A 23,863-nucleotide genomic window follows, 5' to 3' on the forward strand; every position below is an offset into this window, starting at 1 on the left:
CGCTGTCAGCTGCCCCTCTTCTCCCCCAGCGGCTGTGTGCAGATGGCCGCGGCTTCCTTAGAAGTGCGCGTGCCACTCTGTTAAAGCATTTAAAGGGACAGGCTCCAAAGTAGGGAAGCGCTGATTGGGGCTAGTTGAACTCTGACCTATAAAAGGAAGTTCCTGGGAGCACTCCAGTGCCAGAGTATAGGCTCCATTACCATACTCCAGCATTCCTGTGCATATCCTGATAATTGGTTCTGACCCTTGGCGTGTTTTGTGACTCTGATTCTGCCTGACCCCTGGTTCTACATTGATATATGGTTCTGACCTCGGCTATTCCCTCTGACCCATTTACGTCTACTCCCTGGTACCGCTTCGTCCGTTTGGTTCTGACTAAGTTGACTGTGCTCAAGTCTCCTGTATACTGACCAAGTGCCAGCACCTGTATAAGGAAACCTAACCTGAGGGCCGCAACCTGTGTGTCAGATGCAGCCAAGTCCATAACTTCTTGTGAGGGTCCCTGGTGAAAACCGCCGGCACATTAGACTCCGTGCCTCAGGAATAGGTCTAGCCAATTCCCTGAATATGGGTAGCATCCACTATCCCTGCACTATATTTTTGCCTTCTGGTCTGACACTAGGCCAGCAGAGCATCCAAACATGCTTCAGTATGCGCATATGGTTTATGGTATGTCCCGCCTCAATAAATGGTCCATGTGGCAAACATATGATGTAGAGTTCCGAAAGAAACAATCATGATACAGTCGATTATTAATTTAGAGTGTAAGGATGTTGAGGTGTTGCTGGAAGTTACTCAGCCGATTTCAAGTCCAGACAAGGGGTAAGAGCACGTATTTCCCTGGCGAGTACTTACTTTCCGGGCGCGTTGGGGGCAGGATCGATTTGTTGCCTTTAATGGGTCTTTCTGTAAACTTGGATTTCAACATGCTTGTCTCTGTTGTGGTAAGCTGTCTTGGGTTGGGGAAGGCTTGACCAGGGATTTGCTTCTGCTCGAGCTTTTTCCAATCATACTGGCCATAACATTTTGGGGGAGTGCCTGCACAACTCTAAGCTTAGTATTCTGTTGTGATAATCTGGGGGTGGTTCAGGCTGTTAGCCATCGGCGATCATCATCCCTGCCAGTTCTACGTTTGCTTGCTAGATTGATGTTGCATTGCTTAAATGTGTAAAGTTAGCTGGGTGGAAATGATGGCCGACTGATCTTGATCTGTTCCCACATCTATTGACAGCTGTCGAAGGTGTGCTTCTCACAGTTTGAAGTTCATTTGGTCAAATTGACATTTGCAATGGCGTTTCATGGCGCTTTTTCGGGTTATGGAGTTGGTGGTGCCTGCACACGCTTCGGCGTCTGCGCTGCTTCGTTGGGACGTATCGTGTGGCGAGGATTATCTGTTGCGCAAGATGCGGTGCTCTAAAACTGACCAAAATGGGCAGGGTCGCTGGCTAGCTTTACAGAAGTGTGAGGACACTGGGATCTACCCGGTGTTATTGGCGCATGAATATTTGCGGCAGCGTCCAGAGTGTGGGGAAGCGTGGTTGATGCATCAGGATGTGGTTCCAGTTAGTAAATACCAATTTTGGCAGTTTTGCAGCGGGGTATTGTATCTCTTGGTCTCCCTTCGCATGCATATGGCACTCATTGGGGCTGCCTCGTCCGCTGCCACTTCCGGTTTTTCGCCATCAGGGATTCAGGCTCTGGGTAGGTGGAAATCCGGAGCATTCTGTCAGGGTGCTTGCTAGCGCTAATCGGCATGCTAACCAGGGGTTTAGACTACTCGCTATCAAGGGTTTGGAGGGATTTTTATTTTTTCCTATGGAGGCAACAAATAGTTTCCCCATAAAGTAGAAAACATCCTAGTAGGTTTTTGTTTTTACCTCCAGCCTGGTTAGCATGCTTGTGTTTGTTACTTACATTTTTATTGTTGTTTTATGTTGTCCTGTCTACAGATTGCAGGTGTGCATGGTGTGGTTTGAGAGTTGTGTTTTCTGTGATACCTTTCTTAAATAAACTATATTATTTTCTTACTGGATTGTATGATGATAGGCCAGTCTGGATTATTGGCCATTCATTTATTAGGCCACTAAGTCGGCCGCTCAAAGATGTGCCATTTCTTTAGGTCTGACAGGGACCATATGTCAGAGGCAGTTTTGCTTATGATTGTGGAGGCGTTGTTTAAGGTGATGGTGGAGGTGGTTTCGTTTGTTTGGTGGCGGGCTGTGGCTTGAGTTTCCTTGATTTGGTGGAAAGAACGGTATTGTGAATTTAGTTATACAAATTAGATGGGTGCGCTGTCCTTCTGCAATGATAGGCCAGAAACGTCCCTACAGGGAAATGACATATCCTGTCCGGGCGTGCTTTTTGCTGGAGAGTTGAACACCAACGGTGATGTGTTTGGTCTGTGTGTGTTTTGTGGGAGTGTCCGTTCTTTGTTGTCTGCCACCATACCAACTTTAAGCTCACAATCAATTTCAATGGGCAACATCTAATTATCTAATTTGATAGCCCAAATTCTAAATTTTATTAATTATTAATTAATTATTAATAATCTGATGTCAAATAAATTTGACCTTTAATTTTAAAGCAAACTCTTGTTGTCCGTGTGTTTATTTGTAGATACGTTTTTAGTTGTGTTAAGTCTGTAAGGTATAGTGCACATATCAACCATAGGGAGAATATAGCAACTGCATTCCTTTCTGAATCAGGCACTCTGGCCCTGATTCAGAGCCACTCGCTGCTGGCGGGCGCTCGCTCTGAATGTGGGCGTTTTTTTTTTTTCCTCTGGCAACTCGCAAAGCTAGGGGAGACCACCCACAGCTTATGTGAGCGGCCAGGAGACCATCACGATTATCGCGACCATCAGGCTTGCGACGAGACCCTGGGGTAGTGTCTAACTGCCGCAAGCCCTAGTTTACTTCCTGCTCTAATAGAGCAAGAAGTTCACTACTGACATCACTAGTGATGTCAGTAACCCCTCCCAACAAACTCCAAGCACTCCTAAGGGAACGCCTATGTTTGTTCAGTCACCGCCCATACCCGCCCACAAAATGGGGCGAGCTGTCATTCACCATCGACTGCCACCTCGTTTTGTAGTGAGCCCCATAGTGACTGAACTGCAGTCGCTCAGTGGGGCTCGCGCACATGCACGCCGGATGCGACGCATGTGCAGTGCGTTACCATCAGGCCGCTTGTGAGCGCACAGCACTTGCGAGCGGCCCTGAATCAGCTCCTCTCTATTCACTAGGTACACCCACTTTGGCTGATGATTACGCCCCGTCAGCTGGCCTCTACTATTGCAATACCCTGGTGGGCCCTTCATGCCCCAGTCTGACACTGGGCAGAGCTCCCCTGCTGGGGCCAGGAAATCTGTGTTGGAAGATACAGACCCTGGCCCCGGCACTCACACAAAATTAAGGTGTCACCACCCTTTCCCTGCACTTAATTGCAAATGGTTGCAGTGTCCTGGATGCCACAGCCTGATTGACAGGACACTGCGACCCGGGCACATGCACAGTCCTTCAACCATCAGTCTGAATCAGGCCCCATGTTCATCATTAGTGATGTGGCATAAGTTTGTGTGCACAGTGCTTGTTCTTTCCAAATATAATCTCAAACAAATAATTATCTGTGATGTTTTTCTTCTTGGGACTTAGTTTGAAAACATATTCATTGTCATGACAAAAGATCCTTTATTAAGTGGCAGATCCATCTTGTTCTGGGTCTGTATCTTTCTGACTATATGATGGTACAACAGTTCCCAGGTCTGTTTAATGCACTCCCACCCTCACCCCCGAACCATAAAATGCAGTTCGAATTGCAAATACAATATGTCACCAGAAACATATTTTATTCATGGCAATCATTTCCCTGTTTACTGTGATCAATTTGAAAAATGAGCATCTCATTTTCTCAGGAGCGTTACAGCGATATATTATGCGCTTTCATAAAACTTGCTATTATCCAACAAATCAACATGCTTTCGTGTAATGAAAAAGAACATGCTGGATACAGTTGACTAATAGTGCCGAGCAGAGACATTATTTGGCTTCGGATGATTTTTTTTTTTGATCGGGACGGTGAAATGTCAGGATCAGAAATATGAAACATGATCTTCAGGAAACATGGAACAGGTGGGTGGGTGTTGGCAGAAGGGGATTACACTGGGGATTTTTGTCATCTAAGATGATACATTGTGTCTTTCTTATCATAAAAGGTCACAAAAAGGTCAGCATCCTGCCATATTAACTACATGGGACACATTATGTCAGCTTTCATGTTCTGGGTTATTTTTTTCGCTGTCAGTTTGTGCTGCCTTATCTAACAGAGCTTTTTTTAATTCATGATAGAAACAAGGTAGTAAAATGAAATCTAATGAAATATACATTTAGAATAGTTTGAAACTCTATTGTTTCGGCAATGAAAACATTATGGAGCTTTAAGTTGGTTTTATCAGTCACCATGAATTATAATTTTCTATTTATACAGCCATGGCCAAAAGTTTTCAGAATGACACAAGTATTGGTTTTCACAAAGTTTGCTGCTTAGACGTTTTTGTCAGATGTTACTATGGTATACTAAAGTAAAATTACAAGCATTTCATAAGTGTCAAAGGCTTTTATTGACAATTACATTAAGTTTTTGCAAAGAGACAATGGCCCTCATTCAGAGCCGTTCGTTAACAGCAGTACGCTCGTTGCGTTCCGATGTTGAGTAACCGCGCATGCGTCGGTGTTACACTGCGCATGTGCGTACGGCAGATTGCGAGTTTTTTTTGTCTCGTTCGTCAAATAGCGTACAGGAAGTGACATGTCAAATGTGATTGACAGAACAGGGCGTTTTGGGGTGTTGCCGGGGGAGGAGATGGAAAAGCGCAGGCGTGGCGAGGCGTTTTTTGGGCGTACATACATTACCAAATGCGAACGTCAAATGTGTTCGTACCAACTCATACGTCACTGGATGATCCTCTTTCCCTTCAAAATGCTCGCACAGCTTAGGGGCTGGATAACTCGACCACAGTGGCGATGGCCTTCTCCTCCGTCCCGGCACTCCACGATGTTGCCTCGACTAATCACGGCTTGTCAGAAAATCAATTAGTGCTGGATTGAAAACCGGCTTGGTATGTGTTTGGAAAGCAGTTTTTTTGGATAGCACAAAACCGAACGCAGGTGGAAATCATAGCTGCTAATGTCTGGAATACACAATCAATTAGCGTACATTTGTGGGGGTGTATTTTGGCCGCAATGTGTTCTTTTTGGACTATTGTAACAATAATGTCATCATGTTTAGGTTTTGTGCCTCATTTTGTGTTTGCAAGGTGATTTTTCCTCCTTAGGTAATGTTTTAAACCTTCCTTAACGAGCCCTTTTTTTTCAATGTGTAATTTTTTAGGTTGAACGTTGTTGGCTTGTGGGCCCGGATTAAATGTAACCCATTTTTACAATAATGTCAGAATACAAAGTCGTACATTTGTGGCAAATTTATTGGTATGCCACAAAAAATAAATACACATATTTAACTCAAACATTTTTGGCAGTGTTCATTCCACAATATTTATTAATTGTGCAAACAATAATTTTTGGGTAAACGTAAATGCAAAAATTTAAAACAATTCACAAGAAAGGAGAGGGAAGTTTTGGCCAGAAAGGAATATGAGGCAAGCACAGAAGGAGTGTGGGAAAAGTAGCCAATGGTGTCACCGTTTTTTCGGCCGTTTGGCTGGGGGAGGGAGGGCGCCAGACCGGGTCCGGGATGTCATCAGCTGGCCTGTCCAGAGGCAGATGTTGTGGCCTCTGGACTAGGCACAGGGCTAGGCACATTTGGAGGATTGGCTGATGTTGTGCCAGAGGTGGAGGATCCTGATGTTCCAGCAGGAAGGGAGGTCGGCTCCACCATGTGCTGGCGAATGAGTGGCTCCAGGGCAGTGGCGATGCGGATGTTGGCCCTGGTATTTTCCGCCAGGGCCTGACCAATGGTCACGTTGGCCGCAGCATTTTGCTCCAGGGCCTCAGCCACCCATACCAGACTGGCGTCCATCCTCTGCAGAATCTCCGTATGGAAATCCGATTTAAAATTGAGTTCTGTGAGGAGGGACTCTGCCTGCGATGGGGATTGCCCAGGACTGGCTTCTGCAGGGTCCTCAGCCGGATGTACTGGTTCCTCCCCTGCAGAGCCAGCAGAAATTCTGCGGCCAAGGCTCCCCTCTGGAGCAGACTCAACCGCCTGTGTCTCTGTTGGAAAAATGAGAAAAGAGTCACATTAGAATCTACATATTGGCACAATAACATTTCAGAGTTGGTGACATCACAACATTTACCTGGGACAACATGAGGAGCCGCAAAGTCTGGCATGTCCGTGTCCATGTTGGACACGCCAAACACCTCCACAGCCTGCACACACCCCTGTGCCAGCTCTTCTAAATCATTCAACTCCAATGACACAGGGGTGGGACCTCCACCTGTCCCCCTTGCATTCCTAGCCCTGTCCGCCATTTTTTGTTTCAGGCGATATTTGAAGTCTTGCCATCTGTGGGTGAAAAAGGAACCATTACTTTTTATTTGATTTTGTTTTTGGTTTTAGGGTGGTCAAGTGTTTACTTACCGCCGTTTGACATCCCGGGCTAGACGGACATAATCACCCACCCTATTGACATCCACGGCTACCTCTTCCCACATTCTCCACTTCTGGCTTGCACTCATATTCCTGTCTGCCTGTGGCAGGATGTCCACACACTTCTGAATCAAAACCTCCATCTCCTTTCTTGTGAATTGTGGCTGCCTTTTCTTTTTGGCAGCTTTGCCTGGAATACTGGGCCCAGCAGCCTCTTCCATGTCATCCTCCTCACCTATTTGTGTAAATTTGCAGAATTCTCAACTTCACAACTTGCACAATATTATGTTTCTAATTAATCATTGAGTCAAAATGCATGAAATACTTACCGCCTGACTGTTGTCCATTGTTTCCCTGGTCTGTAGCCATGTCTGAGCTCCAAACAAGAAATACACCAGAATTGTGTTTTTGTCTCGTGACGTATTTATACATGCGTCCTTATTTTGTGGCCGCATCATTGATTGTGCGTTCCTATGATCCCTCCTTAATTTGTGCGGGAAACGAAACACTATTTAGGGCTTGGGGCGTCTCGATTCGAGGTGGCGTTTTTGGAATGTTGGAGGTTACGTTGGTTGGAGTTGATTGTTGGCTGGTGTAGGAGTTAGCGTTTTTTGAAGTTTTTTTTTTTGGATTTATTTTTTTTTGATTTCCGTTCTTTTTCCTTCCCTTTTAATTTTTTGGGTCGTTTCCAGTTTTGGTAAGTTTGTGGAAGTCTAACTTTGGGTCAATTTGTCTCTCATTCTGGTGACGATTTTTCTAACAAGTTTTTCCCGTCATTTCATCTCTCTTAGGTTTTATTTTGGCTCTGCCCCAAAGACATTTTGTTCCGGATTCTTATATATTATCTCTTGGTAAGTTCATTTGTTAAACTGTTTTGGAAATGTTCTTGTTTGTCTTTACGCAACTTTGGTTGGCCTTACACATGTAACGTTTGTTTTTGACAATTCGAAATCTGTGCTTTTTGTTTTTTTATTTACGCTGCGTTGTTGTAACTTGTATTTGCGAACTAATTAGCGCATTTTTACTACTTACTATTGTGACTTGTATTTGCGAACTAATTAGCGCATTTTTACAACTTACTATTGTGACTTGTATTTGCGAACTAATTAGCGCATTTTTACTACTTACTATTGTGACTTGTATTTGCGAACTAATTAGCGCATTTTTACTACTTACTATTGTGACTTGTATTTGTGAACTAATTAGCGCTTTGTGAAATGTTTATTCATCCCTTAAAATTGTTTGTGTTTTTTCGGTAGCATTTGTTGCTTACATTTGGCCTCAATTTGACGTAGTGTGCGCAATGTCGTTTTGCTCTTTGCCCAAATGTGTGTGTGTCCCCTTTTCTGTTTTTTCTTGCTTAATTTTTTGAAAATGACATGGCCAGCATAAAATGATGTATATTTATGTTGTGCTTTTTTTCCAGTTTCAACATATCATGACAATTCCCCGGCATGTAAGCATCAATGGATGGTATTTTCAAGCTAAGTCAAATTATTTTTTTTTGGGTGGGGTAAAAAGCCTGACATTCCAATGTTGCCATTTCAGGTTGATATGGGTCAGATTGTTCTGGCCCTGCTCCCGGAAGCCGACCAACCTCAATCTCGTCCCAGGCATAGGCATCGTAGGCGTGCAAGGCCCCAGATATTTCGAACACGTGTCACCCTTTTTGGAATGCCTGATGATGAGGTTTTAAGATGCTACCGTCTTCCTCCAAAAATCATCATAGACACTCTCTCATTAATAGAGAGTGATCTTGAGCGGCAAATTGACAGTCCTACAGCAATACCACCACTTACGCAATTTATGGTGGTGTTACATTTCTGTGCCTCAGGATCATTCCAAACAATGGTGGGAATAATGGCGGGCATCTCCCAATCCTCCTTTTCCCGGATCCTGAGGGCAGTGATGGAGGCACTTTTCAAGCACCTCCATCATTTTATTCAAATGCCTTTGGATATGGGTGCCCTTAGTGTGGCCAAGGCCAATTTTTACCAAATAGCTGGCTTCCCACACATCATAGGGGTTGTGGATGGTACTCACATACCACTTCAGCCTCCAGCACGGCTGGAGGCAATATTTAGAAACCGGAAACACTATCACTCCCTCAATGTAATGGTGGTATGTGATGCCTCCCTCCACATCCTGTCCCTGAATGCAAAATTACCAGGAAGTGCACATGACTCCTTCGTCATCCGGCAATCAGGGATATGGCACAAATTAACCAACCTACAAGCTGGTGATGCATGGCTTCTGGGTAAGTGGAGACCTTTAGTACATAACAATGTTAAGCTTCATACAGAGTGAGCCTGATGTTGACTATTCTTTTTCACAGGAGACAGTGGCTACCCTTGCATGCCCTGGCTGCTCACTCCTTATTTGGCTCCCACACCAGGGCCACAAAGTGAGTATAATTCCGCACTTACAGCCACCAGGCAAGTGGTGGAGCACTGTATCGGCCTCCACCGCTCTGGTGGCGAGCTCATGTATTTGCCGGATATGGTTTCGAAAATTGTGGTTCTGTGTGGGATATTTCACAACATCGCCATAAGGAGTGGTGTCCCAATGCTGCCAGAGGATGCCTTACCTGAGGATGGCCCCCCCGAGGTTGGTCGGAGGTTAGTATGTGGGGGGGCCATATGCGATGATGTGGTGGCCAGATTTTTTAGGTAATTATTGACAAAACAACAGTGTTGATACCTACTGTGGTTGGGTTTGTTTGAGAACATCTCATTTTTTTAAAATTATTTTCTCCATCTTCTGTTTTTTAACATAATCTTTGGCACTCCAACGATGACTACTTCCTGCTACCCTTACAAAACCTGTATGTGGACATTTTGGGGATATATTCTGGAACCCATATTGCAACGCCATATTTGTGGAATCATGTTGGCATGGTCCTTCGTCAACCAGTTCTTGATTTTTTGATTTTTGATTTGTTTTTTTTGGTATGTGTTGTATTTGAGATTATCACTGTGTGTTTTGTTTGTGAGTGACCACTTTGAATTTTCAGTTATGTTGTGAATAAATGTTTTGAGAGTGAAATGTTGTACCTTTTTTTGAACGTTACCAGGTTCACACACGTTACATTTGACTAAGGGGTAATCCAGTACTGACGCCAGTTGAGCTAAAATGTAATTTTTTTTCAGGGTCCAAACCAACACCAAAAGGAAGCCTGTACAATCATTTTGCTTCGTAAGATTGGCCTAAGCATCTTGCACACCAACTAGGAACCTGTAAAATTTAGAAATATCTAATTGTGACTACACCAAAAAAGGGAAATGAGATTGTTACTGTTAGGTGTTTCTTGTGGCTGTTTTACATAAAAATACAACACACACTCTTAGTGTCAAAAAATGGAAATCCTTGCAGGAACAGTCTACTTATGTCAGGGTAAACAATCTGTGTTTTTGAAAAAACAAATGAGCCAGAACGTTACTTCAAAAATAACAATTTATTTAGATAATGGGACCAAAAAAAAAAAAACTAATCCCTAAGGAGGACCGACATACGGTCAAAGACCACCAGCACCCCGATTATATTGTGGCGCATCCGGCCCACACAGGCGGATAATTCGGCCCGACGCCTCTTTTCCTCTGTGGGTGAGAAAAGTGTGGGGATTAATACAACAATAGTGAAACCACATTAAAAAACAAGCCAAAACCAAACTCCAAAAAAATAAAAATAAAAAAACTGCATTAAAACACATCAAACTAAAATGGTGTAGGCCAAAAAAAGGCCTATGTACAAATTCCGACAGGTGTGATATGTGTATGTGGAAAACAGCAGGAACAGGTAAAGGCAATCGCCCAAATCCCCAAAAATGTAGCCAAAAACCACAAAAAAAGGAACCACACATGATTACATACAAACAGTTTGTGTCGATAAAAAACCGCAAAGAAAAACATACCGGAAGATCCAATGCCAGCTACGAAGGCCCTCCATCATCCTCCTCGGAGGTGGCTCCATTCCCCAAAGATCGGGGCGGGGTAATGACCGACTCCGGGGAGGGGGTCATTCTAAGAGGGGTGGTTGGTGGAGAGGGGGAATTGGGACAGAGGGGAAGGAGGCCCGAAATTTCAGGCTGAGGGTCTAGGAAGGCTGGGGAGGAGTGGGGAATAGGGGAATTACTGGAGTTGGAGTGTTGGCTGGTGGTTGGGGAGAGTGGCCGTGAGCGCCATCTGGCCGGACGCTGACGGCGTAGTCTTCGCTGGGCCCCTAAAAGATGTGATAAAAATTGGGGTTAGTTTCAACACAAAGCCGCGCCACAAAACAATTTCAAATCCCCCCCCCCAAAAACCAAAAATGCAGATATGAGGAGAATGAATAAATATGAAATACAGGGAAAACATGGCCATGCAGATATGAGGAGAATGAATAAATATGAAATACAGGGAAAACATGCACATGCAGTTAGGGCCACAAAGACAAACATGAAAACCACAATCCATAAAACTTACTTTCTGCGATCTGCATGCGAAAGCATGCCAGCAAGCGGGGCGTCCGCCGTTGTAGGTCCGACCACCTGCGCTCCAGCTGCCCGATCTGGCGGCGTGAGCCAAAGGAGCGCAGGTGGGCCCGTACCTCCGCATATGCGGAACGCTTCTCGCGGTTGGTGATGGGTGGTGGCTGGCTGGTGATCCACCTATCCATCACCTCCGTAAGCACCAGCAGCTCGCACCTGGTGAATGCGGAGACTCTCATGATGGCAATGGTGTTTTTCTTAAAAATGATTTTTGATAAAGTGCACCAAAATTTTATGATTGGCTAATGTATTTGGGTAATTAACAGGAGCAATTCTATTGGTTAGTGTATGAGTCATGTGTTCGACAGGGCCAGAAATCTGTTGAGACTTATGATAGGCTTGATGCAGTGACATGCGTAAGTAAATTTACATAAAGAAATCAACTCCGGGAAATATGCGGGTAGAAAAACAAATAGAACAATTATTTAATTGAGGCTAGCATGTATTTTGACAATTAAAAGCGAATGTTTAAGCTGTACGTATTCTGCGGGTAAACACAAACACGGACCTGAATAAAGTTTATTGCATTGTGTTAAAAAAACAAACAAAAAAAACAATTTAGCGAATTGATATATTGATTGGCATGATACGATTGAGGGAGGTAGGCAGAATAAACGAGCAGTTAATTGAAATCTGACAGTCCAACTTCCGGGTAGTACTAGTGCGTGCGTTCCCTTCAAGCCACTTCGGGGATGTACTCTCGCTATTTCGCACGCTCGTTAGTTAGAGGAGGGGTCGCTTGAGTTTGGGGAGGATGTTTGTCTGCGTGCGAAAATATGAGCGTGTGCTTGAATTTAAATATTTTTTTACATACGCCGAACGTACGAACGGTCACTTGCGTCCGGGTCTGAATGAGGGCCTATATTTGCAGTGTTGACCCTTCTTTTGCAAGACCACTGCAATTCGCCCTGGCATGCTGTCAATCAACTTCTGGGCCACATACTGACTGATGGCCACCCATTCTTGCCTAAATAATGCTTGGAGTTTGTCAGAATTAGTGGGTTTTTATTTGTCCACTCTCATCCTGAGGATTGACCACAAGTTCTCAATGGGATTAAGGTCTGGGGAGTTTCCTAGCCATGGACTCAAAATTTTGATGTTTTGTTCTCTGAGCAACTTAGTTATCACTTTTGCCTTATGGCAAGGTGCTCCATCATGCTGAAAAAGGAAATATTCATCACCAAACTGTTCTTGGATGGTTGGGAGAAGTTGCTCTTGGAGGATGTTTTGGTACCATTTCTTTATTCATAGTTGTGTTCTTAGGCAAAGTTGTGAGTGATCCCACTCCCTTGGCTGAGAAGCAACCCCACACATGAATGGTCTCAGGATGCTTTACTGTTGACATGACACAGGATGAAGACTTTTGGAGGATGGCATGGTGTCAAGAAGGGCAACAAAGAAGCCACTTATCTACAGGAAAAACTTCAGGGACAGACTAATATTCTGCAAAAGGTACAGGGATTGGACTGCTGAGGGAGTGGGCTCACTAAAAATTTTGCCTAAGAACACAGCCTCCTGCCTGCTTTATTTATCCGAGCTGTGTCCAAGGACGCAACATCAGATAATCTGCGATACATCGGCCAGCTAAGTAACCCATGGGGGAACACATAGGACTGTAATCAGTTTTCGCTGCTGAATAAGGCCCTCTGTACATTAATTGTGGTGTACGGAAGGCTCTCCATCCTTTATATAAAATCTTATCTGCTTTATCACCATAAAACATATTAATTGTATTATTAATAGCTTTTGGTGACAATTTGCCAAAATATATTATTATTATTATTATTATTATTATTATTATTATTATTATTATGCTCATTACCATCAACATGCAGTTATTAAATATTTTTTTCTCTGACATATTTTCAATACTAATTATATTAATAACAGTAATAATACCCTTTCACAAGCAATGAAAAAAGATTTCCAACTTTACACTGGTAACATTTTAGTATTACATATCCAGCTGATATCACAATGAATGATGTGTAAGTTATTACTGGTGCCACTCAAAATGGGAACCTTGAAAAATCTGAATTAATTAATGTAACCAGTATTAATAGTGGATCTTTTCAAAACACGGGTATATTTACTAAAGTACAGGTTTTTAGAATTAGAGCTGTCGCCCTTTGACTTGGTATAATGGATTATGTGGATGTGTGGTACCCCGGTGTTGGTATAGACACAGATAGGTTAGGTGTAGATGGTCCCTTACAACTGAGGTGGCAGCTCCTGAAGATTTTCTAACTTTTTTGGCTGCAACTCATCAAGCTTATCCTTCTCAGGCTGTAGTTTCTAGGCACAGTAACATTACATACTGTAATGAGACAGCCTTGATAAATAAAATAAACAAGTAGATATATTAAGGGTAGTTGGACATAGGTCCAGGGATAGTCACTGTCTTATGAAAATAAACATAACCATACATATATATATGTGCCCAGTTACATTGTGGCTGATTGTGCCACAAACGTGCATGGGTGCCGGACTGTAGATAGACAGCAATTAGTTAGACAATGTCTAGATCTACCCCAGTTGTTAGACAGTCAATAGATTGACAGGTACAAAAGGTCGACAGGTACAAAAGGTCAACACACTAAAGGTTGACATGTAAGAAGGTTGACAGGTACAAATGGTCGACAGTGTCAAAAGGTCGACATGAAAATGGTCGTCACAAAAATTATTGACATTTTTTTTTTTTTTTTAGGTTTAGGGTTAGGCACTTAAGATGAGCCAGTGTCCAACATCATTCCCTACCATCCAACGTCATTCCCTACCATCCAAGTGGGCATGGAGGGGGAATAAATCCAAGTGGCTAGCGAAGCGAGCCACCGTGCCCGCAGCGTGGCGAGCGAAGCGAGCCCGCAAGGGTCCGAATGGTATTTACGCAAAAAAACATTCAAAACATGTGTCCACCATTTTCGTTCGACCTTTTCCATGTCGACCCTTTGACCCTGTCGGCCATGTGTACCTGTCGACCTTTACATGTCGACCTTTAGTGTGTCAACCTTTTGTACCTGTCGACCTTTTGTACCTGTCGATCTATTGACTATCTAACAACTGGGGTAGATCTAGACATTGTCTAACTAATTTTTGTCTATCTCTTATACCACACCCTGCGTACCATACTGCGATTGCACCATACATTCATGTGGAGCCGCAGTCATATACGCAGTGTGCATATCCGCTTGCAGGTGCACATCTCGGGCTATGCACGGTGCAATTTGCCATGCCAGCAGCAAAGATATAGCTGGACATATCTGTATGACATGAGATTACTTCACAAAAGGAATATATTGACACAAAAGGAAACATTACAGCTCCAACATTACTAATTACATATATAATACATTTTTGCAATAAACTTTTGCAATAAATAGAGGTTTTAGCATAATCATGGCCAAGGTTATGGGCTTACCCACCACATCAAGGTAACCTCCCTGACATACTGGGGTTAAAGTCCAGGATGTGGGACACCCCCACACCAACCCAGCTGAGCCACCCCAGGGCATCACACCAGTGAGAAAAGTGAAGTCTAAAAGAGTGTTAAATAGGTAGGAGCAGATACTGCATATGTTAGAAGTGAGGTGTAAAATAGATGTATGAAAATGTTACATATATAATAAACAATAAAGGTGCTAAAAGTGCAAAAAAGGAAATATGTGTTATATTGTGATTACCTGAAACAGCCCAACCAAAGCAAGTCAGGGGACCCATGCCCCACCCATAACAGGGGATCCCCACCTGTCCCCATTGGTTTTAAGTAGGGATTCTGGCATGTTTGACTGCACTTTTGAACATGGCACAATTTAGGTAAGCCCTATACATTTATATAGTGTGGTAGTTGGGTGATTTTTTGGGGTGTGGGTCACCTGAATTGCTTTGGTTGGTCTGATTCCCCAGAAAAATACTTGCATGCCAGGGCTGCTGCTAGGGGTGAATCTATATCCCAGAAGGGGACCAAGAATACTAATTTCAAACAACAATTGACTGTGAAACAAACCATTGCAATAGGAATCAAGTATGAAAGCAGCCAACCAGTTGCACAGCGAGTCACTGAAGCCATGATAGCTATGCTAGCATTAGATCTGTGTCCAATATCCTCCATCAATGCATGCTATTTTAGACAGTTAATTGAGGTCCTATTTCCCTGCTGCCCAATTCCATCTCGATTCCATTTCACAAGAACAGCAATTCCTCACCTGTCCCGGGACATAAAAAACTAGTTCTTGGCCTAGCAAATGTCATTGTACCCACTATCCACTTAACCACCGATATGTTGGCAAGATGTACTAGTCAAATGAAAGATTACATGACTGGGTGGGTGAATCATCTTCAGCAGCAGCAGCATCTAATAGACAATGCCAGATCATTCATAGACAGGCTAGTCCATAGACAGGTTGGACTCGCCCACAGGGGTACAAGGGAAATCCCTGGTGGGCCCCACTGCCCGAGGGCCCACCCCCTACTCTAGGTTTCAGGTTCCAGACCTCAAATCATACAATGTTATTCAATTATATGGTCAGTTACCTGGTGGAGTAGTACCACTGATCATGGGTGCTTGGATCCTTTCCATAGAAACTACAACTAGATTTGCCTATTGGCTAGCCAAGCATCGCTGGTGGCTGGCCATACCCTCTCTGGGGTCTGGCCACACCCCTTAAGCACCGCAATCCACTGGTGGTCCCTTTATGCCCCAGTCTGACACTGGGCTACTCTCTGTATCACTGGATTAACTAAGAGGCATACCAGTGTCAATTTGTTAGAAAAAGACAGAGATGTCATAGCAAAATGGCTTACCCCGCTAAGACTATCATCAGGATTTGTCATTTCTGATAACGCATGTAATATTGTGAGAGCATTACAACTGGGTGAATTTGAACATGCCCCATTATTGTTCACACAATAAACTTGATGGTTCAAATTTTTTTTAAATCAAAGGGGCATGCAGGAGATGCTGCCTGTGGCCCGAAAAACTACTGGATATTTTGGGCATTCAGCAACCGCAGGTAGCATTGTATGTGGCTGCAAGAACAGTTCAATTCCACCAACTGAAGCAAAAGGTAGTGACAGGTGGAATTCCATCCTTTACTGTATATGCTTTTGCAAATAGAGGAATGGCAACAAGCCATTCAAACCTACACATCAAGCAATGACATTGGGAGAGGAGGCGAAATGTACAGTACTTTAGTCCAGCAAACTGGAGAATACTCTCTGTTTTATTCAACTACTGAAACTATGTTTTGTAATAGTAACTAATGAAGTGAGTTCAGACACTGCCAGCTTGAATCATATAATTCCCTTTGTAAAACTACTGAAAAAAGCAAAAGACTGAAGCTGGAGATGAAACATAGAGATTCCTCTAAGTATGTTGGACATGCAGATCAACTTCTTTATTTGCTTCACCAGGACCAAACGGTTGTCAAGATCTTGCAATTGAATCACTACATTTTGGCAACCATACTGGATCCTAGGTTTAAGTCGTATGTAATGTCTTTCTTTCCAACTGACACAGATCATAAGAGATGCAAAGAACTCAAAGCCAGCAAGTTGTCAGCTGTAATGGCACATGACACAACATTGACTCCTGCTTCAGTTTCTCCTGCAAATTCTGTTGCCAGGAAAAAACTGACCTTTTCCAAGAGACCCACTGGGGGTGTGGATGATGAGTCAACTTGCACCAAAGTGAAACAGCATTTTGACATCTGGTCAGGTTTAAAAAAATTGACCACAGTTTTTGACACTTCTACCATTATTCGATCTGATACACTAAGCATCAGTAGGATGGTGGAGGATCATTTTAATGACAATGTACAAATTGTCATGTAACACAGGCCTTCTGATTACTGGGAGGAAAAAAAGGCAATTTGGAGTTCCTTGAACAAACTAGCTTTGGTGTATTTTGGTTTAGCACAGCCAGGAATCTTACGAGTGATCAGCAGATGAGACTATTTCCTAAAAATGTGAAAAAACTCATGTTCATAAAAATAAATGTCAAATTCTATAAATAAGACTTTTTACCCCAATTGCAACAAAGTACAGAGACTTCTGTGATGGTGGATTTTACTGGGGATGAGCTAATAGTGTGTGGTGATGATGATGTTATTACTAATGAGTGTGAGGAGGATGCACATGATAATGACATTCCCAGTGTAGAGATAATAATAATGCTGTTAGCAGCCTTAAGCCCATTGGTAGCTAATTTTGTGGGGGCCTGAACAAAGCAACTCTTCAGTCACAAAAGTGGCAGTCCCTGTCGATGAACTGCTTGGTTTGTAAAACTGTGCATGTCCTTTTTAATATACAACATAAGGATGAGTGGGAGGGCCCATGGACGATTCCATCGTGGAGTGCTTTTCTTTTAATTATGGGCTGTTTGGAGTTATTGGTGGTGTTCTTTTTCTGGATAGACAAACACTTTTATTGGTTATTGCTCTAACACATGACTAATTTGCAACAGATTTTTAACCAGAAATAATGTGGTGCCTCATAATGTGGCTCCTCACAAAATAAATAAAAAAATTCAAATTATGGAACATATTTAGTATTATTTTTAGTAGTTTCTATACAGAGGCCAGATTTACTATCCCTATTCTCATGATGAAGGTGGTTCACCACCGAAATGGCTGTCGGGCCAGGGGTCAGCTCTATTGGTTGCATTGCTGCTGCAAGGTATTTTTTTTATAAGTATCATGCCGCTGGAAATATTTGTGACCATTGCCATTATATCTAAAAAGAACGTGACTCTGTATTGGATTGTATTTCTACTAAAGACTTGCTTTTTCATAAAAGGTGGTGTGCTGGTCTCTTTGTGCTCTTTTGAGCAAAATATTGTGGTATATAGGATTATGTTATTACAGCACCCTTTATTCTCTTATTGGAAGTGTGTGTGATTTTTAATGTTTTTTCTAGTATTATTTGGTAATATGAACAAGAAGATACAAGACCACGTCTCAATTTTTAATTTTTTAATTAATTAATCATTATTTTTTCCTTCCTTGCACTACATACATACTCCATCTATATTTTCCTGTACTTCCCTCAGGCCTCTGAGCTAGTTACCTTCATACTGAGACTCTCTAATCCACCTCATGAATTTATTACAGGGGTGTGTTACCCAATTAGGAAGGAGGAAGGAATGAGGGTAGTATGGCCAGTTTCTCTTGCAAATCTTGTCAGGAATTCTTGGTTGTAATAACATTGTATTCTTTTATGACTATTTTCTCAGTTGGTGAAAAACACCTCTCACAAGGTCATATCTCAAATAATTTTTTTTAATCAATCAATGCTTTACCTGCCTTCCACTACAAATTCCACCTCCATTTACCTGTACTGCCCTCTGGTATCTGAGCTAGTCCCCCTCACAAATGTACAATGGGTATGTTACCCAATTAAGAAAGTGGTTGAAGGAAGGAGGTAATATGGCCAGCTTCTCTTGCAATCCTTGTCTTGGCTATATAAACATTGTATACTTGTATGGCCTTTTCTCTTCTCAGTTGCTGAAAAACAGCTCTTGCAGGCCACATCTCAAATTAAATATTCGTAATCAGTCAATCAATCAATGCTTTACCTGCCTTCCACTACATACTCCACCTCCATTTCCCTGTACTGCCCTCAGGCCCCTGATCTAGTTCTTTATTAATAAACACATACTTTCTCAGGTGTTGTTTAGTTTATTAAACTGCCATCTTGTCTGCCCTGCTATGCTGCAATGTTTCATAGATGTCCTTTTAGTCTTTTAAAGTGCTGTGTGTTTGTGCCGCTGGGTTGTTGCCTAGGTTAGCCAACCAGCCTTTGGTCAATATTGCTGAACAATATTGTGAGCTTTGAGGTTGTCAAAATTGACAGAAAATTACTGGAAATAAATGTTACTGAGGTTAATAATACTGTAGGAACAAAACCATGCCCAAATTACATGACTTTATTTTAAATAGTCCCAAACCAGAAAATGTGAGGGTGGTTTTGGTAAAATTAAAACCAAAACACAACAATGAATTAGAAACAAAACCAAAAGATGTTGATCCACGCACATCTCTAGTAATAATAGATAGCTCTTAATGCAATGTTTTATCTCTTATCAGCATTATTAAACATTTATCTATTGGGAGCCTTCTATCAAATGTTCTGTATCATCCTGATCTGTAATACTTATGTTCCTATCCATTTTTTAAGAATGATATTTCTTGTGGCTGCTTAATGTCATGAGTGTCTTTCAGCAAAAGGCACTTCAGCACAATGCTATTATAATTCCCTGTTATACTATATTTTTATACTCCACATAGCACATGCAGTTGTACACAATGCTATACACAGAATATTACAGACATGAATTGCTTGCTGTCTATTCTTATTCCCTAGACAACAGAAGACAATGTGACTCATCCAAACTGAACAAGTTACTGTATGTGCTGTTTTCTGTCTTAGGGGATCAATCTGATTAGCTGCGAATTGCAAGTTTGTTTCTTGAAACTCGCAGACTTTACACTAATGCGCGTTCCTGAGAACTCTCCAATCCAATTAAAAATGCCTATTTGCGGTACTCGCAGTGGAGGGGTGCAAATTGACTGCCAAATGAGATATGAGAGAAGTACATAAAAAAGTGGGGAGATCATCGTGGATCCCCCAAAAATGATAATTTTGTTAGCACGAGCATATAGAAGGCTGTTTTTGGGCATTAGGAAGGTACTGTAGGTTTTTAAATTGTGTCAAATGGCTGATTTGTGCTTTTTTTAAAAAATGCAAAAAAAAGATAAAAAGCAAACTTTTTTCATTTAATCTCAAACAAATTAAATGAAGAATGCAAAAAAGTAGGAAAAACTTGATTCAGGATACTTTGAGGGCACCTTGAAAAATATTAATTTTTTATATAAAACAATTATTCTTCAATTTAAAAAAATATTGTAATTAAATTGAGGGTGCCTAAACTAACAAAAATGTTTATTTGGGGGTAATTTGAGGACTTTTTTTGCCCCCAAAAATGACATGTACTTACTAATTGGAAACTTCCAATTACCGAATTAGTCATGGGGGGGGGGGGGCGGTTCAGCACAGTGTCCGGACATTTTAACCATAAAATAATGATTTTAGTTTCCATCTCTCACCTTCAGGGATTTGCAAATTCAGTCTCACTGGTTCAGTGCGAGATACTGATTGAATAGCAAAATGAATTTGCTGTGCGAATTTGAAGAGAAAATAGCAACTTGCACCTCGCAATTTGCACCTAATAGGATTGACCCTGGTTCTGACCTCAAAGCTTTGTTATTTGTTTTCATTGTGGGTGCTTGAGAATATTACAAAAATATCTTGCAATTGTCATGGTTAAATAGGTTTTAAGCTTGGACACTGAGAAGCACCACCAAATAAGGTCCTCAGATGGACACTAGATTCAGAGATGGAAAAAAAAACCTTTATATTTGAAATATGTTACTTACATTTTTTTTTTATCTGCCTGGTGTTAGAAACTGAGATAATGCCTGAGCTGGTTAATCCCGCAACAACCTTGAGGACTGGTAACTTGGCTAGATGCGACCTTTGGGCCGAGTAGCAGCCTCTGGGCTGTGTAGCTGCCTTGAGGTCTGGTAAACTTAACTAGATGCAACCTATGGGCCGAGTAGCAGCCTCTGGGCTGTGTAGCATCCTTGAGGGCTGGTAAACTTGGCTAGATGTGCTAAGTGCCGCTGGGATGACACTAGCAGAAGTACACAGGATTGCATACTCAGGACGCTGAGGTGCGCTTAAGTGCTGCCGGGATGACACTAGCAGCAGTACACAGGATTGCGTACTCTGGATGCTAAGGTACACTAAGTGCTGCTGGAATGACACTAGAGGCTGTACATAGAATTACGTACTCAGGATGCTAAGGTGTGCTTAGTGCCGCTGGGATGACACTAGCACCAGTACACAGGATGGTGTACTCAGGACGCTGAGGTGAGCTTAGTGCTGCCGGGATGACACTAGCGCCAGTACACTGGATTACATACTCAGGATGCTGGGTTGCACACTCTGGATACTGAGTGTGGTCTGTGCCACCTGGATGACACAAATGGCAGAGAGCTGGTATGCAGACTATGCCGCCAAGATGACACAAACAGCAGGTAGGAAATATGCGGACCGTGCCACCTAGATGACACAAACGGCAGGGATAACAAAGCTGACTGGATCATTGGGAACTTGACTGGATACAGGAGACAATGCCAAAACTGGAAACATGTGAAACACTATCACCGGCATCAGAGCAATGTTCGCACCAGGAGGAAATAGTTGCAGGAGCCAATCCAACACAAACCAGGGATGATGGACACTTGATAGGGAGGAGTTCAGCAAATGACCACCCGGCATTCGCCTCGCCCTGCATTCGCAGGGCGTTGGCTTGTGACAGTAACCCCTGTCCTTGACAAAGGGTTATGAAATCTGGTTTGTCTGGGAAATTCTTGAAAAACCTCTTCTTCAGAGTGGAAGCATGTAAAGAACTTTCATGAATCCAGGAGTGCTCCTCTGGTCCTTCCAATGGACCAGGAATTGAAGACCACCTCGAGAAATTCTGGAGTCAAGGATCTTTTCCACAACAAATTCCTGTTGATCTTGAAGTAGTACTGGTGGAGGCCTGACTGGGTGCCTCAGGGAAAATCTGGAGGAAAGGAAAACCGGTTTCAGGAGAGAACAATGGAAAGTGTTGTTGATCCTGAGAGTCTGAGGTAACTTCAGTCGAAAGGCCACAGGATTCACTTGAAAAGTAATTCTAAAAGGGCCAATAAACCTGGGACCCAACTTTTGTGATCTCTGGTGCAGGTTAATGTTTTTGGAGGACAGCCAAACCAAGTCTCCCAACAGGGCCTATGAAGTCTGTCAGCCAAGATCTTGGAATGACCAGAAGATTGAAGAGAATGGTGTACTTTCCTCCAGACAGACCGTAAAATGGAAACAGATGAAGCAGAAGAAGTAGGTATGCATAGACTCAAAGGAATTACTCCTAGGATGAATCCCAAAATTACAGAAAAAAGGAGACACTGATGATGCAGAATGACAGGAGGAGTTGTATGCAAACTCTGCAAATGGCAACAGCATAAACCAGTTGTTCTGGTACTTAGAGATGATGCAATGGAGGTACTCCTCCAGAGACTGGTTGGCCCACTCCATCTGTCCATTGGACTGTGGGTGGTAACCTGATGACAGACTGACATTGATGCCCAGATCCGCACAGAAGCACCTCCAAAACCTAGCAACAAATTTGGAACCACGATCTGAGACATTGTCTAATCGAAGTCCATGGAGTCTAAAACATGTTTGGTAAAGAGTACTGCCAATTTTTTAACTGAGTGTAATTTGCTGAGATGAACATAATGCACCATCTTTAAAAACCAGGCCATTATGGTCCAGATGACCGGACAGCAAGAAGATGATGGAAGATCCACCATGAAATCCATCGCTATATGAGTCCACAGTTTAAGAGAATTAGGCAGTGGACATAACAGGCCAAAAGGAGTAGTCTGGAGAGTCTTATTTCTGGAACAGACTTCACAAGCCACCACAAACTCACGAAAATCACGAGACATGGACTGCCACCAAACAGAACGGGGGAGTACTGTAGTTCAAGAGTCCTCATGATGCCTGGATGACCAACAGCTTTGGAGGAGTGGATATCATTGATGACTGCCTTATGAGATTTCTCTGGGACAAACATCAACCCTGGAGGCATTTCAGGAGGAGCTTCGGACTGATACTGCCTAAGGGAATCAGCCAAGGTTCTTCTCAGAGCTAGATGGATTCGGGATGCCAGAATTATATTTTCTTCTTCAACACTAGGACAATAATCGATGGGAAAGCTATGTGAAAGCGCATCTGCCCTCACGTTCATGGAACCCGGTCAAAAGGAGAAGATAAAATTGAAGCAGGTGAAGAACAGGGCCCATCATGCTTGTCTAGCATTCAGCCTCTTGGCAGTCTCAAAATAGGCCAGATTTTTATGGTCAGTCAGGATAGAGAACACATGGTTAGTACCCTCTAACCAGTGTCTCCAATGTTCAAACGCCCACTTAATGGCCAGAAGCTCATGAATGCCCACATCGTAGTTTCTCTCTGCCAAATCAAATTTCTGAAAGAAGAAGGTGCATGGGTGAAGTTTGTAATCCTCCAAATCTTTCTGAGATAGGATGGCTCCAACTCCAATCTCAGAGGCATCCACTTCAACCACAAAAGGGAGATCTGGATTAGGGTGTCGAAGAACAGGAGCCAACACAAAATCCATCTTGTGGGAGTTGAATGCGTGAATGGTGCTGATGGACCAATTAGCAACATCAGCCCATTTCTTAGTCAACTCCACGATGGGTGAGACAATTGAGGAGAAGGATCTGATGAACCTGCGGTAATAGTTTGCAAAACCAAGGAACTGCTGAATGCCTTTAGTGATGTGAGTTAATCCAGGATAGCCTTCACCTTATTAGTATCCATGGAGAAACCACGAGAGGAGATGATGTAACCTAAGAAGGAGACCTCTTCCACCTTGAACTCGCATTTCTCCAACTTGGCACACAAATTATTATCAAAGAGCCTTTGCATCACCAGTCTCATGTGCTGTTGATGCTGTTTTACAGATTTAGAGTAGATGAGGGTGTCATATAGGTGGAAAACAGCAAAGAATCCCAGGAACTCCCATAAGACCTTATTAATAAAATCCTAGAAGACAGCTGGGGCATTGGAGAGACCAAATGGCATAACTAGATATTCAAAATGCCC

Source organism: Taudactylus pleione, unplaced genomic scaffold, assembly GCF_031769625.1.
Source record: "Taudactylus pleione unplaced genomic scaffold, aTauple2 ptg000138l, whole genome shotgun sequence".
NCBI lineage: Eukaryota > Metazoa > Chordata > Amphibia > Anura > Myobatrachidae > Taudactylus > Taudactylus pleione.